This window comes from Dermacentor silvarum, chromosome 1, assembly GCF_013339745.2.
Source record: "Dermacentor silvarum isolate Dsil-2018 chromosome 1, BIME_Dsil_1.4, whole genome shotgun sequence".
Lineage (NCBI taxonomy): Eukaryota > Metazoa > Arthropoda > Arachnida > Ixodida > Ixodidae > Dermacentor > Dermacentor silvarum.
The window spans coordinates 399,481,884-399,500,535 of record NC_051154.1 but is presented as its reverse complement, the minus strand read 5'-3'; positions in this window follow the sequence as shown (position 1 = coordinate 399,500,535).

Below are 18,652 nucleotides of genomic sequence, written 5' to 3'. Positions count from 1 at the left end.
CGGTCTCGTCGTACCACAGTGAAGCCTTTTAAAAAAATTTATGTTTTTCGCCTAGGTTTGTTTCCTGCAAGCACAAGGCCACAGGAGAGAAGTTGCTTAGCATGTCTTTGATGTCACCTAGGTTACGTAGGAGTCCTCTACAATTCCAGTGGATAATAAAAGCCACGTTGAAACAGAAAGGTAAAAAATGGCATTACGAGTGAATAAGAGATAAGAAAGATGTTTGGTGACATAGACCTAAAGAAGGCTAATATAAAAAGAGCGATAACCTTTACGTTATCACTTTCTTAATTAGCGTGGTTATTGGGACTTTGTCCCTCTTTGCGCGCTCGAGAGAGCGCTTGTCCTTCGGCGTCGACGACACCGGGGTTTTTGAGTCGACCTCCATCGCTCTCCCTGAGGCGCTGGAGGACCGAGAGTTGGGCGCCGAGACACGTGTCTCGGGCCTTGGGGTTCGATTGATTTTAGGGCCCAGCGGGGCTGGTGTCCGCGGGTCCTTCGAAGAGTATGGAGCAGTGCTGACTGCTTCCACCGCGGGGGCGGGAGGGGTCACTGCAGGGCCACTGTGTGTGGGCCCGCAGGACTCCCGAGGCCTCTGTGACGCTGCCCCCACCTGCGTCACTTCGGCATAACTTCTTCTCGAAAGGTAAGACAGTCGCTTTCTTGCTTCATAGAATGAGATTTTTTCTTTCACAGTTAGTGCAATTACTTCTTTTTCTTTTTTCCAGCAAGGGCAGGACCGCGAGTAAGCTGCATGGTCCCCTTTGCAGTTTACACAGTGTAGAGAAGAAGTGCAATTGTCAGATTGGTGATCATTTGAGCTGCATTTAGCACAGGTTGTTTGTCCTCGGCATGCGTGTGAAGCATGTCCAAACCTTTGACACTTGAAACATCGTCTGGGGTTCGGGATATATGGCCTGACATTTACTTTTACATACCCTGCATTGAGAGAGGTAGGCATTTCGCTTGTTCCAAAGGTGAGTATTACATGTTTTGTCGGGATTTCTTGATCGTTTCTGCGGATGACAATTCTTTGTACTTTGGTCACGTTTTGTTCCTGGAAACCCTCCAGCAGTTCCTCATCGCTCAAGCCAAGGAAGTCCTCCTCGGATATCACACCTCTACTTGTGTTTAGAGTTCTGTGGGCTGAAATTGTAACTGTGGCATCACCAATACTGGGAAGTTCTGAGAGCTTTTCTACTTGATCTTTATCATTTAGTTCTAGGAGGAGGTCCCCGCTAGACATTTTTGAGGCTTTATATGTCGGTCCAATTTTGTCTTTTAGGCACTTGGCTACCAGGAAGGGAGACAGCTTTCTCACGGGTGTGTTGTTTTCACTGTGGACTACATAATACTTGGGGAATGCTGGGGTGTTGCTCCGAAAGGAGAACTGGAACGTTGCTTCGGTGCGGCCTCTTTTCAGAGGCCGATCATAGACGACAGAGGTTTGCGCTGCCATAAGAAGATGTATATGTTCGGCAACAGCGCCGACCACCCACCACGGAGCCCAACGAGGGGACGCGGCAGAGCTTGTACACAAGTCTGCACGACGCCAGTCGTACGCCGCTACTATAACCAAATATGGTGTACCCAAGGTAGGATAGCCACACACGGTTAACCCTTGCCGCCAGGGAGAATGGAAGTAAATGGAAGAAAGTAGAAGACAGGACAGGCTAAACAGTGTGAGAGAGAGACGAAGATTGGGGAGAGAGATACAGGAAAAGGCGACTACCGATTTCCCCCGGGTGGGTCAGTCCGGGGGTGCCGTCTATGTGAAGCAGAGGCCGAAGAGGTGTGTTGCCTCCGCCGGGGGGCCTTAAAGGTCCAAACACCCAGCATTAGCTCAGCCTCCAGGATCCCCCTTTCCCCAGACACGGCTAAGCCACGCACGGCTACGCGTGGGAGGGTCCAACTCCCGTGTGCTCGGGTCCGTGGTGTCGCAACCCACCAAACGCCTGCTTGCGCAGACGCCCCTGCGGGGCAATGTTAGAGAAAAATAGTTCTGCTTCCTGAGTCAATGTTAGAGAAAAAAAATACCTTGGGGAATCATTCCGTGTCGGCCCTTACACAGCTAAAGGCCGCCTGATAAATGGCGCTGTGAGTTCATTTTCTTTTTGTTCACGGATGGCCTCTGCCTTGGAAGTGGCAGCCATTCCTCTAATGCTTGTGCACAGCTGACTTAGCAAGGGTTGCTTCAAGGCAGTAGTTACATGCGTTCACCTTTAACGCTTGAATATGAGCAGCCTACGGCTGAACAGCCGACGATGGTTTTGCTAGGCACCTGCAACCGGGTAATCTTCGAGTGGGACAAAGCCGGACTGCAAGCGCAAGTGGCTCAGTCAGCTAAGACGTTGCGCTGCTGAGCACGAGCTCGCGGGATCAAATCCCGGCCGCGGGGGCCGCCTTTCGATGGAGGCGAAATGCGAAAACGCCCGTGTGCTTGCGTTGTAGTGCATGTTAAAGAACCCCAGGTGGTCTTAAATTAATCCGGAGCCTTCCACTACGGCGTGCCTCATAATCAGAACTGGTTTTGGCACGTAAAACCCCAGAAACAAGAACGGACTGCAAGCGCATCATTTGAATTCAACGGCGAAGCGGTGGCGGCGGCTGCGCTGACTCGAACCGGAAAAAGCTAGCAGACGGCGCATCCCACAATCCCACGCTATTTTACGGGTCACCTATTTGAACCGTGAGCCGCACACGATTGGTCAATTTGAACGGCGACGATCAATTCGTCATTCGTTCCTTCCTCCGTTCCATTTTGGAACGCGTACAAGATCGCGCCCCTAATATACTTCTAACACCGTGCAATAGACAACGGATAGAAGCATCGATAACGTTCGAGACTTCCCTACATGCAGGCGCGTCCTGTGCCTAGCGTTAACATTTGTTAGCCGGTGAAAAGCGGTCACCGGTGAAAGCTAAACATGTAGACGTGTCATTATTTCCACGCTAATTTTCCCCAAGTCACTCAGCACTTTCTTCTCTATTATATTTACAAGTGAATATGGTAGTAAAAGACAAACATTAAGAAATATGGCTTCCATCAAGGCAAGGTGCATTGTAACAGCCGAAACTGCCTAAAATCGAAACAAGGCTGCGGTTCTGTAATGCTTTGCAGGTCTATGTGCACCGGCTCATTTTCAGGTACTTTGCTACTGTTGTACTGTTGCTATTGTACTGTTGCTGGGTTGTGATGTAAAAAGCAGTGAGCTCGGCTGCCGCATTTTGACAGTGGTCGGGACAGCCAAGTCGAAGCTCCGTTTTCGCCTTAACCACCTGTACAAGAGGAAGGATACTGACTGCATGTATCCCGAACAGGCTGAAAGCATGTCGTCAAAGCATTTTCCAGGTCAGTTACGAATTTGTAGAGGGGGGGGGGCAAAGGTGTACAAAATATTGCCATTGTCATTTATGCGAGCGAACTGTGCAATGTTGAAGTTCCCTGCCTCCTCTTTGGTCATTAAAAGCAAATTCAGACAGCTTTCGCAGCCTCCCTTCACGGCGTATTTTCTGGCTACAGAAATGAAATATTAGCCGTCTGTCACTTGATTCTACAGCGCAAGTGGAATGGTCTCGTGGTATTTACAGAAGCACGGCATCTATGTTGCCTGCATCTAGACGTTTATCAACAAGTACCTGCCTGCCACTTGGGAGAGCTTTGCTGGCCAGCATTTGCAGCCAAAAGGGCACCGAGAATGCCAGGCTCGCACTTTCGTGTGGAAATTGAGCGGGCAAGGTTGTTAAATGCAAGACAGTTTACAGTAACTTTACGAACTGCTGAGGAGTTGGGTGGGTGTTGCAACCAGGCGACAGGCGCACAATTCTAAAAAGATGCATCTTTTTGGAATTGCTATATGTCCCAGCCGGTTACAAAGAAAACATCTTTGGGGCGTCCCTTGCCTGTTCATTGGACCCCGATTCCTCGTCTCACCTGCAGCTGCCATCGGCGCGTCCTTGCCACTCTTTCCTAAATTCCTTAGACCCTGCGCCTCTACAAACTGATCTGAGTGCGCTGCCATCCATTGGCTTAGTATGCTAGTCATCAGGTATCTAAAACCTACATGTTCTGTTAGGTAGGCCAACAGTGACAGCCAGGCGCGTAGCCACGGGGGGGGGGGGGGGGGCTGATGGGGCTTCAGCCCCCCCCCCCCCCCCCGAAAATTTTTCGTGCTGTCATGCACCGCCGACCAAAACAACCACCGGCGCCGGGAATCATTGTGGATTTTGTCTACAATGTATTTTTGCCACTAGAAAAGACATTTCGGCGGGAAAATTGTGAACTCGGGCTTGATTTCGTGGCAACGCCCATGCACCAGGATTCACATAACGTAAGGAGCCCCAGCCGATCACAAAGTTTCAAGGGCTTTTCGATAGCGAGCGGGCGTGTCGCGGCATCTCGCAGCGGCACGAAAATCTACGGAGCGCATGGATTTAAATTCCGAAACTTGACGGGTATAAATTTCTCATACACTTTTGACGCAAAAAGTGCACTGACATTTGCAAAGGCGTGCTTCTGATTTTTAATTCTGGAACTTTCTGGGTTTAATGTTTTTATAAACTTGGGCCAACATGCACGCACTCGAACGCGCGAGTCCAAGCCGTTCCAGAAATGGAAGCACGCGCTCACTCGCAATCTTCCACACACACGAAAATATTAAATATCACCGTGACTGTCAGCTGACTGTCAGCTGGCATCTGAGAATTTTCTCCAAACATTTTCAGTAAGCGCTCCAAATATGATCGATCAGCTGGACTAGGGCAGGCAGAGTAAAGTAAGAGAAAACAGAAGAAAATTAACGGTGTCTTATTGAGGCAGTTCTTTTTTGCGGGCGACAAGATCTGGCTCTCCGTGGCCATACAGGGACAGTGGTCCTGTGGATTGAAGCAAAGCCCCGCTTAAAATATGGGTATTTCAAAGCGATTCTTCGCGTGCGAGCTGATTGTGGACATACATATCTGAAGAACCATTTGGGAAGTTGCCCCAATAATGCCTCGTATTTAAACCAGACGTACAAAACCAAATTATAGAAATTTGTGGTGAAATTATCAAAGAAAGCCTAGATGCAAAAGTGTACGCTGCAGGCTGCTTCTCCGTACTTGCTGACGAAACGACGGATATTGCTGGAATCGAACAGCTTACTGTTTGTGCAAGGTAACTAAACAAGGATGTCAACGATGTCGAAGGAAGGAAGGAAGGAAGGAAAATAAAAGGTGAAGGGCAGAGAGGTTAACCAGCTTAAGTGTCCGATTGGCTACTGTGCACAGTGGGATGGGGTAAGGGCAGAAAAGATTAGAAAACAAAAGAGGATTTTAAAAAACTAAAAGAAACGTATCAGTCCGCACATTCTATAGTTTTTCACTAAGTCCTGTTTTTTTTTTTAAGCGTAATTGCGTTTTTAAAGCAGTTCGTTCCGACGTCGGCTGGGACCAGGGAACAAGAATTGTGGCTTCCGTAAGAGGACGGCTGTCTACCTTGTCGAGCGTGGTGCTGAGGAAACGAGGTTTTAGCACAGGAATAGATGCCCTCTCTCATGGAGACTGCAGGTTATATGTATATGTGTACAGAGCACTGCACGGGCTCGGGCTCGGCGTGTGCTTTTTGACCTGGGCCCGGGCCGGGCTCCGGCTTTCTGGTGGTGTGCATGTAACGTGCAGCGAGTTATTCTCGGGCGTTTCAACTCTGAAAAACGTATTTTTCGGTCTCGGGCCGGGCCTCGGGCCTAAGGTAAAGGGGTGGCGGGCCGGGCCGCGCGGGTAACGTAGATTATTTCCGGGCCCGGGCCGGGCCCGGGTCTCGCCATAAAAGTTTTGTTCGGGCTCGGGCGGGCAGCCCAACGTAAAAACGGGCCCGGGCCGGGTCCAGGCTGAAAAAATCGGCCCGTGCAGTGCTATAGTACAAACTGCTGCATATTCTAGTCGCCCTTCCAGTGCCACTGCAGCGCAGAGAGATTTTCAAACATGAGATTACTAAAAAACCACTTGCGCTTTACAATGAGGAACGCATGGTTATGCTGGCGCTTCTATACGCCCACAGAGACGTCGCCATCAACGTTTCCGAAGTTACTGAACGCTTCGCTAAACCTACCCGCCGAGTGAAGTTTATCGTTTAGATAGCGAAGCAGCAAAAATCAATGCCTGTAAAAATATCTGTTACTTCACGTTCCTATATAAGCTTGTAATTATGAAAACATATGACTGTTTCTTAGCTTTTAAAACCACAGAAATTTTCACCGTTTATTGTAACAGTTAGCATGATGATCAAAATTATCCTGGGAATAGAAAAATTACGGGGACATCAATAACCAATTTTGACAAACCTTGCTTATTGAAAGCCCGGCACATGCGGCGTTTCCCCCAAAACGCACTTGCCACATCAACTTGCCGCATCATCTGTGGCTTTCGTTTTTCCTTTTCTTTCCTTTTTAGCTACATGTATTTACTTCTTTTTTGAAACGAAGCAATAGCCTTCTTTGCCTTTGGGTGCAGAATAATTGTTGCCGTTGTGCAGGCAGTTAAAATACGCATTTTCGTATTGATTTCTGCATTCTTTTTCTCTTATTCTAGCCACATGGTGCTGTCGCGATCGCAGCATGGCCCAAATGCATATCACAATTTCTGAGATCATAGTTTTGTTCTTGTCTGTATCGTCTGTCTTTATACTCCTATGCGTGAAGTTTACTATCTGTGACTGCGCAACATGTTTATTTGTCTTGTTTAACGCATTATATACAATGACGTTTCCTTAGATACGTAGATTTATTGCAGACTTATACGTATATTTAAATATCTTGTTGCGAGGTTTTGTGTATAAAAGCAGTAAACTTGGTTTCACGCGACACTTTCTTGCCGTTTATCTTGGCATTTGTATATTCCATTCTATCTTCGCATTTCTAATGTATATTTTGCGGAACTTCTGCTTTTTATATGTACTCGTTGTTGCAACTATAATTTCGGTACAATTACAATATACGACCGGCAACATCTGCTCCTGCGCAATCCATTGCAACGAATGACAGCGTCATTGAGGTTTTTCCCTGGCCGTTGCATATGTACAAAAATGTAAACAAGGTTGTTAAATGACAAAGATTCATCAAAATAATTGTCAACTTGTTCATTTTATGGCCTTTACGTTTTTCACACCAGCTGCACGCACTGCTTTGCTGGTTTCGAACTGATATAGTTCTAAAGTTCGCGTGATATATTCTTTACTTATTACATAGACCCAAAAAAAAAAACCGTGGAAGCATTGATATCAGCTATTACTGCCACAATTTTTGGGACATACGAAGCTATTCTTTTATGAAACAAACACATAATTTACTTGTCTTGACTGTGCGTAGCGTTAAATAACTCTTTTTCAGCACCTAATACACAATGGCATTGGCAATGGCAATGCAGTTATTATTCATGTATTTGATGCCTCGACAACGTTTATAAAGAGGAGGCCGCGTTGCAACTTGAGCCCCCCCCCCCCCGAAAAAATTTCTGGCTACGCCACTGGTGACAGCACATCAGACAGTGTCGCACGTAATCATGTAGCTGTAAACTGGCTTAGCAAACCCTGTATCCGTTAGTGTTCTTTTCCCATGCACTACGGAGCGACAAAATATAATGAAGCCAGCTTTCGGGTTCTTCACTCGGCGAACCACGGAAAGTCGGCGGCTCCCTGGGTTTTTGTATCACGACCGCAGATATTGGCACATGGGCTGTCATGGTAGCTGCTACCTAGGTCATAACTCTTGCCCTCTTGGTCTTTGTCGGGGAGGGGTTCGTACTCCGGCGGCAAGTTTAGTACTGTGGGGCTAGCTCGCTGGTAGGGGTAGGTGTCGACGTCTTGTGGACGGTGTGGGCTTGGCTCACGGCTGACGGAAAGGGGGGGGGGGGGGGGGGGTCCGGTACAAGTACATAAATGCACCTCCACCAGGGGCGTGATCTTGTACGCGTTCCAAAATGGAACGGAGGCGCTCCGTTCCATCGAGCCGCACACGATTCGTCAATTTCAACCGCGACGTTCAAATTGACCAATCGTGTGCGGCTCGATGGAACGGAACGCCTCCGTTCCATTTTGGAACGCGTACAAGATCGCGCCCCAGATGTCAAGTAGCAGTGACGTTGAAGAAAGCAGTGCTAAAACTGTTAATTACGAAGCTGATTCTTTATTGGGCGATCCTGTGCCCAGCAAAGAAACTAACTCACTTTACAACATGAGCGGCGAGCACAAATCGTCGGCCGTCGATAAACTGATCAGCGGCGAAACGCGCTGGTTTTTATATATGAGTCATCGAAGGTTCCAGAGTATTCCGTGGTACCCGCGTGTCTTCCAGAAAGTACTAGAAAATTCGCTGTCGCTCGTACAATCAGATTACAAAGCGTCGGTGACAACAGACAACGGATAGAAGCATCGATAACGTTCGAGAAACTTCCGATACATGCAGGCGCGTCCTGCGCCGACCGATAACGTTTAACATTTGTTAGCCGGTGAAAAGCGGTCACTGGCGAAAGATAAACAAGTACACGTGTCAATATCGATTCCAACCCTCTGAAATGGGGTCTCAATAGTAGGCATGTTGCCTAGAGGTGCCCGTGGGGCAAGGCATTTTGGAATGGTTCTCTCGCATATATCGCACGACTTGACAAATCTCTTTGCCTTCACTAATGCCTGGTCAGTAGAACTCGGCGGTCACTTTGCCGGTAGTCCTTTTAATTCCCTGGTGACCCGCAAGGAGAGCTTCATGTCCTAACTTGAGCACTGTCAATATATTGGGTCTCGGTTCTACAAGCTGTTTCACTTCTTTTCCTGATGCAAATTTGTGCTTTCTATAAAGCATATGTTTCTCGATTCGGGCTCATGTCCAGCATGGGAGGCAAAGCGTTTTCCCAATGCATCAAAGCACTTTCGAAGCAACGTGCCAGGCATGCGGGGTTCGATACACTTTTTCCGGTCCGGTTGGCTCATATTTATCAAAAGGAGAGCAAGGAGATCATTGATTCTATCTGGCTGTCTTCCATAGGCCACTTGAGAAGACTGATCAGGCAAGCAGGTTTCTCTCGACTCGCGGGCTTCATCTTCAGACTTGAGAGGTTCTTGCAGGTCCTCCTTTTTCCTGACAGACAGTTCTTCATGTCGAGACTTGGGACTTTTCTCAAAGAACGGTTGCACGTCAATACAATTGTCTATCGGAGATACCCCTTCCATACCTTCCAAGTCTCCCAGATTAACCGGGAGACTCCCGGATTTGGACCGTTTCTTCTGGTTGTTCGGCTGACAGGAAAATCTCCCGGAAATTGCAGCTGTGTCCCGTTTCATTTCTATCCACGTCCAGCGCTTTGTTAGGCCACATTGGCAAAAAAATCCAACCCAAACCAGTTGGAAGTTAGTTCATCGCGCAAAACATTCTTAGCAATTTTTTCCACGATGAACTTCCAACTGGATTGGGTTGGATTCCTTTACGCTGACGGGGTTGTTGGGTGCCCTTGTGGCCCTAGCCTCATTAAGCTAGCTAGTGCCGCGTTCCGCCACTAGCAAACACTACTGTCCATCGTTCTTCCCAGCGTCAGCCGCTGCGTAGGCCCACAGTCAGTCATGGCTTTAAAAGCAAGGAGCGCTAGCGCAAAACGTGTCTTCAAGTATTTTTAATGTAGTGCTCAGCCGAACTGACGCTGGGTATTTTGTTGATACCACAGAGCAATGCAGAGTGCGAGCGGCAATTTAAGATCGCGAAAAATACAAGGACGCAGTGCTGCTCGTCCATGTGTTGCTCGTCTAAGATGCTGGGAAACGTCATCCTGGCAAGATGTGAAAGAAATGAAAGTTCTTACAATGGAACATTCTGTAAAAAATTTTGAACACCCGCCGTGGTTGCTTAGTGGTTTTGGCATTGCGCTGCTAAGCACGAGTTTGCGGGATCAAATGTCAACCGCAGTGGCTGCATTTAATTGGCGGCGAAATGTAAAAACGCCCGTGTGCCGTGCATTGCGTGCACGTTGTAAAGAACCCCAGGTGGTCGAAATTAATCCGGAGTTCCCTACTGCGGCGTGCCTCATAATCAGATGGTGATTGTGGAACGTAAAACACTAGAATGTAATTAAATATTAAAGAATTTTGAATACCGTTAGGGCAACAACGAAATGCTTGCAAAAGAGAGAGAGCAAGGGAGAGAGGAAAGGCAGGGAGGTTAGCCAGAAGTGAGTTTCTGGTTTGCTACCCTACACTGGGGTGGGGGATAAAAGGGGTTGGAGAGAGTGCAAAGAGAGAGAGAGAGAGCGAAAAAAAGACACAGGCATAGGCAACAGAAGAGGCGTTCCAATAACAGACGTTCACACTGGCCAGTGGACTTCAGGAAGCGCAGGAGCGCTTGCACGGCCTTCTGATGCGATGTTGCGTCGCGTCAATGTTGCAGAATTCTTTCTTCCGATAAAGGCTGGTCGTCGAACTGGTTCAGCCCGACGGAAAGCGATTGTCTCTGCACACTGTAATGTGGGCACTACAAAGAACATGAATCGTTTCCGCGTCTCCACAATTGTCACATGCTGCACTGTCGGCCATCCCTATGCGGAACGCGTAGGCATTGGTGAACGCGACGCACAACCATAGCCTGCACAGAAGAGTCGCATCTTTTCGGGGAAGTCTTGGTGGAAGTCGAAGGCTTAAGGTTGGATCCAAGGTGTATAATCGGGCGTTCATAAAATGTGGTTTATTCCAGTCTGATGAAGTGCATTGGCGTGCAAGTAGGCGGAGCATCCTTGCAGCATCTGTCCTAGACAGCGGGATCGATAGGCGGTTGTCTTCTTCATGAGCTGAACGAGCAGCTTGATCTGCACGTTTATTGCCAATGATTCCACAGTGACTTGGCTGCCACTGACAGATTATTTCGTGTCCTTTCTCAGTGAGGTGGTGTATGGCCTCTGTGATTTCGAAAAGCAGTTGTTCCTGTGGACCGCGCCGTAAGGCAGAAAGTAAACTCTGCAGTGCCGTCTTCGATCGAGTCGCAGAAAACGGACCATTTGTGTGTTGGTTCATCATTAATGTAGTGCGACTGGAAGTGCTGCGAGTTCTGCTGCCGTCGACGTTGTCAAGTGAGATGTTTTCATCTTCACAGTAGTGGCTTTTTCTGGAATAACGACAGCGGCGGTAGAGCTGTTCTGCAAGACGGAGCCGTCGATGTATATGTGGGTGTAATTCCGGTACTTTTCATATAATAGCAGTAAGGTAAGCTGTTTAAGAGCCGGCGATGACATATCTACTCTTTTCCGGACGCCAGGTACTGTCAGGTTGATGGTTGGCTGAATGAGGCACCAACGAGGAGTGGAAGGTCTCGCGGCAGGTGTGAAGCAAGATGGTATAGCCTCACGATGTGCGGATACCATTCGGCAGAACGAGGCGTGTGGTCTCCGCAGGTAGAGGCTAGATGGTGGCAAGGAGTCCGTGCAAGGTGCCTTACGTGCATTCTTATTGCTTCAACTGTGATGTGGGTCGTTATGATGTGATCTCTGGCGATTGCAATAGTTGCCGCCGTTGACGCACTTCGAGGAAGACCTAGACAAATCGGGAGCGCCTGGGCCTGCACACTTTGTATAGTACGTAGGCTTGTTGTACTTGCGTTAGTCAATGCTGGCATGCTGTACCGCAAGAAGCCGAGAAAAAGTACTATAGTCGAAGCATAGTGCTTGTGGACATTCCCCAGGTTTTTCCAGCGAAGAATTTCAAAAGGTGACAGATGCCTGTCGATCGCTTTTTCATGTACAATACGTGGGGGCTTCATGAGACATCTTTGTCAATTATGACACCCAGGAATTTGCATGACCGTACAAATGGTATCATCTGCCCATTGATTAATACACTGCAGTGGCTTAAGCGTAAATGTCACAAGTGCACATTTATCAGATGAAATCTCCAGGCCTTGATTTCGGAGGTAGTGTGTAGTCTGAGTGGCAGGTTTTTGGAGCGTGGCGTGCAGCTGTAGGCGTGTCACTCCGGACGCCCAAACGCATATGTAGTCCGCGTAGATTGATAATTTAACTGTGTTTGGATGGTGATCAAGGAGACCAATCAGCGTAAGTTAAAAAACGTAGGGCTCAGTACGCCACCTTGGGAGACGCCACAGTAGGTGTAATGCAAAGAAGTGCGGCCGTCCTCGGTGCTCACAAAGATCGCATAGAGAGATAGCTATGTATCCATCGCAACATCCGACCACCGAGGCCTACCTCTTCGAGAGCGGCGAGGATGGTTTCATGTGTAACGTTCTCGTACACCCCTTTGACGTCGAGGAACACAGAAGCGCACAGACGTTTACACCCTTTTTGGTGCTGAACATAGGTGACCAGGTTGACGACATTATCAATCGACGAGCGGCCACGTCGGAATCTTGCCATGGAATCTGGGTAGACGTTGTGGTATTCCAAGTACCACACCAGGCGTCCGAGGATCATCCACTCCATCAGTTTTCCCACGCAGCTCGCCAATGCAATCGGGCGATACGATGAAAGCTCCAACGGAGGCTTTCCAGCCTTCGGTAGCGGAACTATGCGACTAGTCTTCCAGCTTGTGGGAAGTGTGCCAGCTCGCCAGGATTCATTATATATTTCAAGAACACTGCTCGCCCGCTCACCCAGATGACACAGAGCTCTGTAAGAAATTCCGTCAAGTCCGGACGTGTGTCTGCACAAAGCTAACGCCGCCTTGAGTTCGTGGATTGAAAATGGATCCATGCGGGGGTCACGTGGTGGCGGGAAGCTGATGATACGTGATAAGTTGTTGGAAGCTGTGCGTTGCCCGGATAATCTGGCACAGAATTCTTCTGCGACATCAATATCTCGTCGTTGTTGGAAGAGGGCCAGAGCCTTGAATGGAGGCCATTGTACGGGTGGTCCTGAGCCCTCGCACCGTCCTCCATAAGTGCGATAGGGGCTTGCGAGGGTCTAACGATTCACAGAAAGCAGTCTAGCGTTGTGACTCTAGCTTATCTAACCGGCCCTGGACTTCGTGCGTTGGTATCTACGTTCGGCACGTCGCCGTATAGCTCGAAGTCGCTCTAATTCTACGTCAAATTCAGTGAATTTCGAAGAGCACGTTAGAGTACGTGTACTGTCTTGCACTGTGGTTTTGATTAGGTGTTCCAAATTTTGTAATAAATTACCTTGACATTGGTCCTCAATAACAGCCTGGAATTTGTGCCAGTCTACTCTTCGGATGGTAACACTTGATTTCGACGACGACAGTCCTCTGATCATGACATATGTGGAAATATGGTCACTCCCATGCGTTTCACTGTCCGTAAACCATCCTGTACGCCTGACGCGACTTCGTCATACGAAGGCCAAGTCAAGACAGCTGCTGTATGTGGAGCGGCGTAAAAGATTAGGACTGCCGTCATTTAAAACCCAGAGCTCGCTGTCGGAGGCGAATGACACCAAGTCTCTGCCTTTCGCGTTGATTTTCGTACATACCCAGATTGTATGATGCGCGTTGAAGTCCCCGATGATAATCCATGGATCAGGAGATGTTGACAGGATATCTCGTAATCTACTTGATGGTAATAGGTACGCACCGACAACCGTGACGGTAAGTCGTTTCTTCTTTACTGTTTAGCATACGTATTGGTTATCGTCATGAGGTGGCACAGGCTGAAGAATGTAAGTGAGGTCACGGCGAACAAACACCATAGCCTTGCTTTTTTCACCACTAGTTAATGACATAAATGATTCATAGCTGGATAGCCTGATTGAGTTCGATAAGTTCGGCTCGCAGATGATGATGATGGGAAACTTGTTGGCGTACAGGAACCGTCGGAACCGACGGCCCTCACGTAGGCGCAGTCCTACGTGAGGGCCGTCGGCGGTGGCGGCGTCTACGTCGCACTGTTTCAGCGGCCTCCTTGTGGGTGGAACTGTCCCTAACCATTTGTTTGAGCACAGAGCATTCCTTCCTAATCTTGGGGCAGTCTTTGGAAGAAAAGCACTGTGAGCGCCTTGACAGTTAGGGCACTTCAAAACAGTCGCATTACAGTTTTGTTCTGAGTGTGGCTCGGCGCATCGGGGACATGTGGCTAAATTCGTTCAAACGCCCTTCACATGGCCGATCCTCTGGCAGTTATAACATTGCAGTGGTTTTGGAACAAATGTCCGAACCGGGTGGCGGAAGTGGCCAGCCTTCACGTAGGAAGGAAGGAAGGCAATTACCCTAGAACGCTAATTTCACACAACGTGTCTTACCAAGACGGCCAACGTGCAGAATAACGTTGCTCTCGCTGGTTTTATGAGCACTGGAAGGTCTGTGTCGGGGATCTCAATGTTAATGTCATAAATGACTCCTGCAATGATGGTGCCATCCGCTGGGACAATGGATCGAACCCTTATGTTGCCCAGCTGCATTATACGCTGCAGAGGGCTCAGCGCACTCGTGGTCATCACGTCGACGGCTAAGATATTTTTCCGTGTGTTTACCCTCACATCCTTGATCTCGTTTGGTACAGTGTTCTCAAGAAACAAGGACAGTGCTTGCCTGTTGAGAACGCGCCTATTCCCCGCAGGGGCGTCTGCGTCAGCAGGCGTTTGGTGAGTTGCGCCACCACGTACCCGAGCACATGAGGGTTGGACCCTCCCTGCGTGTAGCCGTGCGTGGCTTAGCCGTGTCTGGGGAAAGGGGAATCCTGGAGGTTGAGCTGATGCCGAGTGTTCAGACCTTTAAGACCCCCCGGCGGAGGCAACACACCTCTTCGGCCTCTGCTTCACATAGACGGCACCCCTGGGCTGACCCACCCAGGGGAAATCGGCAGTTGCCTTTTCCTGTCCTCCTCTTTAATCTTCGTCTTTCTCTCTCACTTTCAATCTATCCTGTCTTCTTTTCACTTCCTCTTACTTCTGTTTTCCCAGGCAGCTAGGGTTAACCTAGTGTGGGTAGCCAACCTTGGATATTCCATATTTGGTTATAGTAATGGCGTACAGCTGGCGTTTGCAGGACCAATCTTTCCCAGGTATTGCAGCGTCCCCTCGTTGGGCTCCATGGTGGGTGGCTGGCGCCGCTGCCGAACATTCACCTATACGTATGGCAAGTTCTTTCCCCCCACTCCCTGATCGCCGTCTGAAACGAGGGAGCACCGAAGATGTTTTCCAGTTTTTTGGACGCCAAACACAGAACTTCCCCCGATTTCATGTGATCCACTCAGAAAAACCAGACAATCCAGTGCGGACAATTTCACCTTTTCTTGTGTCAAAGACTGACTGATATTTTTGGACCAGGCTATAAAGCATCCAGGATGGCAAGCGGGGATCTCCTGTTGGAACTCCGTGATCTCAAACAATACGAGAAATTGCCCAATCTAGTGTCATTTGGAGATGCCCAATTAACAGTAACCCCACACCGTACTATGAATACCACCCTTGGCGTTATCTCAGATGATGATCTGTTGAAGCTGAGTGAGGCTGAACTCCTTGAGGGTTTCAGTGACCAAAATGTCATCAATGTTAAACGGATTAAAATGAGGCGAGATGGCAAAGAACTCCAGACCAAGCATCTAATACTTACTTTCAACTAAAGTGTTCTGCCCGAGTCCATTGAGGCCGGGTACATCAAGCTTCGTGTTAGGCCATACGTGCCAAATCCTCTTCGATGTTTCAAATGCCAGCGGTTCGGCCATAGTTCCCAGAACTGCCGAGGCCGCCAAACGTGTGCGAAATGCAGTGGTCATGAACACTCCTCTGAGTCTTGTGAAAGTTCTCTACATTGTGTTAACTGTGATGGGGAGCACGCCTTATACTCGCGGTCGTGCCCATCCTGGAAAAAAGAAAGTTGGCCGCATATCTGCTTGCTTCGCTGCAAATGACATCGAAAGACGATAGTCTTCTGCCACCCCTGATAAGTAACGCCCTCTCTTGTCCACTCTCCCTCCCCTCACGCTCTGCCCCTCCCCTCTCACTCCTCCCATGATGGATGCAATGGAGATTTTGCTGAATTCAATTCAAATTTACCGCGTTCGCCCTGCTCTCGCGCCATCTGTTGGGACCTTTTATTACCGTTGACTTAAAGCCGGCTGCAGAGCCACGGCTTCAGTCGGCTTCTTTTAACGCGTAGCGTTTCCTACACCATTTCTAACGCATTCGACGCCATTTCTAACGCATTGATTTTTCATTTACTAACGCAAAAACCAGTACAATATGTATTCCTAATTAAATGAACGCTACGGATTACGGTTATGTGCCTCAAAACTCTGTACTGCTAAATTAGCCATCCTATACTCCGTTTCATACATCAGCCAGGTGCAACGCTGTAAAAGCTGCGCAAGAAGTACGGCCATTAAAATGTATTACTCCGCGCGTTCCGTCTATGCAGCGGTCTATGCTTCGCTGCGCGCCAGCGGCGTTTGCTCGCGCGAGCTTGCACGTGAGGCTGCAGCGACGGGCTGCAAATAAAACGCGCATAGCATGGCATTTTCAGCGCAGCTTAAGTAACTAGGGTCTTAAGAGTTACGTATCTATGTATTTTCTATTAAAGGAACACACCTCCTAATACTTACCTAGTGATGTTGCGCCTCAGATATGCGTAATATTTACTTTGTGATCGATTACGTTCACAAGTATGAACAGCCGTACCAGTTTAAGTAGTGTGGGCGGTAAGCAAGTGGTCCAATTTTGGCCGGGTGGCTGAATCGGGTGACAGACAGACAGACGGACAGACCAAATTTTCAGCCTTTAAGTTCCCCAAGAAAGACTATCGTCTTTAAAAAAGAAATAGTGACAATTAAGGTAACGGACAACATAACTTTCAAGGAGGCACGCAGGCGCGGGTATCGTACCTGCCGAAAACCAGCTTTGCCAAAGTGGCGCGTCAGGGGGCAGCGCCACAACGGCCCCCGGCGGCTGTCTGGCACAGGCGTAGTGAGCCGGCGGTGACGCCATCCGCCCCCTCGGCGGCTGCAGCTAGCGCTGCTCCGCCATCTCAGAACAAGGGGCCATCGACCTCCGGGCTGGTGGCCTCCAAGGTCTCGTCCCTCGAGACGAGGCCTTCACGTCAAACTAACCGCTCGCAAGAGCGCGTGTCCAGCGCCTCGCAAGAGGACATGGACACAACACCGAGTGTCAGGGCGCAGCCAAGGCCTAAGGAGCGGCGCGATTCAATCGACCGCTCCAAAAAAGAAAAATCTCGTGTCACGGCGCCTGAAAAAGGCCCGTGAGCTAACACTGCATTCTTGAACACACAGCATAAAACACTATACAAATGGATACACAAATCCTACAATGGAATGTGAGAGGACTTCTTCAAAATCTCGACGATATCACAGAACTCCTCCATAAATATAATCCAAAAGTGCTGTGTGTTCAGGAAACGCATTTGAAACCCCAACAAAGAAACTTCCTCAGGCAATATGCTATCTTCCGGAGGGACCGTGACGGCGCTGTTACCTCGTCCGGTGGAGTAGCAGTAATTGTAGATAAGTCTGTTCCTTGCCAGAACCTTTCTCTTCAGACGCCCCTTGAGGCGGTGTCTGTGCGAGCAATTCTCTTTAACAAATTAATAACAATCTGTTGCATTTACTTACCGCCTCATTACCAACTTAGCAAAACCGATTTCTACAAGCTTATTGACCAGCTCCCGGAGCCCTATATTATAACTGGTGATTTTAACGCTCACAGCACTTTATGGGGAGACTCCCGGTGTGATGCCAGGGGTCGACTTATAGCAAACTTTTTGGTAACATCTCGTGTGTGCCTCTTTAATAAAAAAGAGCCCACCTATTACAATATCCATAAGAATTCATATTCGTCTATAGATTTAGCGATCGGCACTGCGAGCCTCCTTCCTTACATAGACTGGAATGTTGTCAAGAACCCATTTAGGAGCGACCACTTTCCTGTAATGCTTAACTTATTACAGGAACATGACAGTCCATCCCACGCCCCCCGTTGGAAAATACCGTCGGCTGATTGGAAAAGTTTCAAAGAGTCAACATGCTTATCACAAGATTTTATGAACAATTTTAGTATTGAAGACGCTGTAGCGTATTTTACTGGTTTTATCATTGACGCAGCCGGAAAATTCATTCCACAAACAAAAGGTCTCTCATGTAAAAGACGGGTCCCCTGGTGGAATGACGAGTGCACACTGGCACGAAAGAAACAGAACAAAGCATGGGGTGTACTGCGTCGCTTCCCGACTGCGGAAAATCTCATAGAATTTAAACTAGTAAAATCACAGGGCAGACGGACGCGGCGACAGGCAAGGAGGGCTAGCTGGGAGAGGTTTCTGTCTGGCATAACATCTTACACACAAGAGTCATTTCTTAAACACAAACAGATAGCTGAACGCAAGCCACTCGACCGTAAGTGCACACAGAACAACGCTTATAACCTTCCTTTTACTATCGCTGAGTTAAGAGCTTCTTTGAACATGTGTAAAAGCTCTGCCCCGGGGACCGACAGAATCATGTATGACATGATTAAAACCTCCACACAGACACATTAAGGCCGCTCCTAGTACTTTTTAATAAAATTTTTACTGCCGGGTACCTTCCAGCTGCATGGAAAGAAGCTATTGTTCCAGTTCTAAAGCAGGGTAAAGATCCCTCCTCTGTAACAAGCTACCGTCAAATAGCACTTACGAGTTGCCTTTGTATGCTCTTCGAAAAAATGGTTAATCGCCGTCTTCTGCATTTTC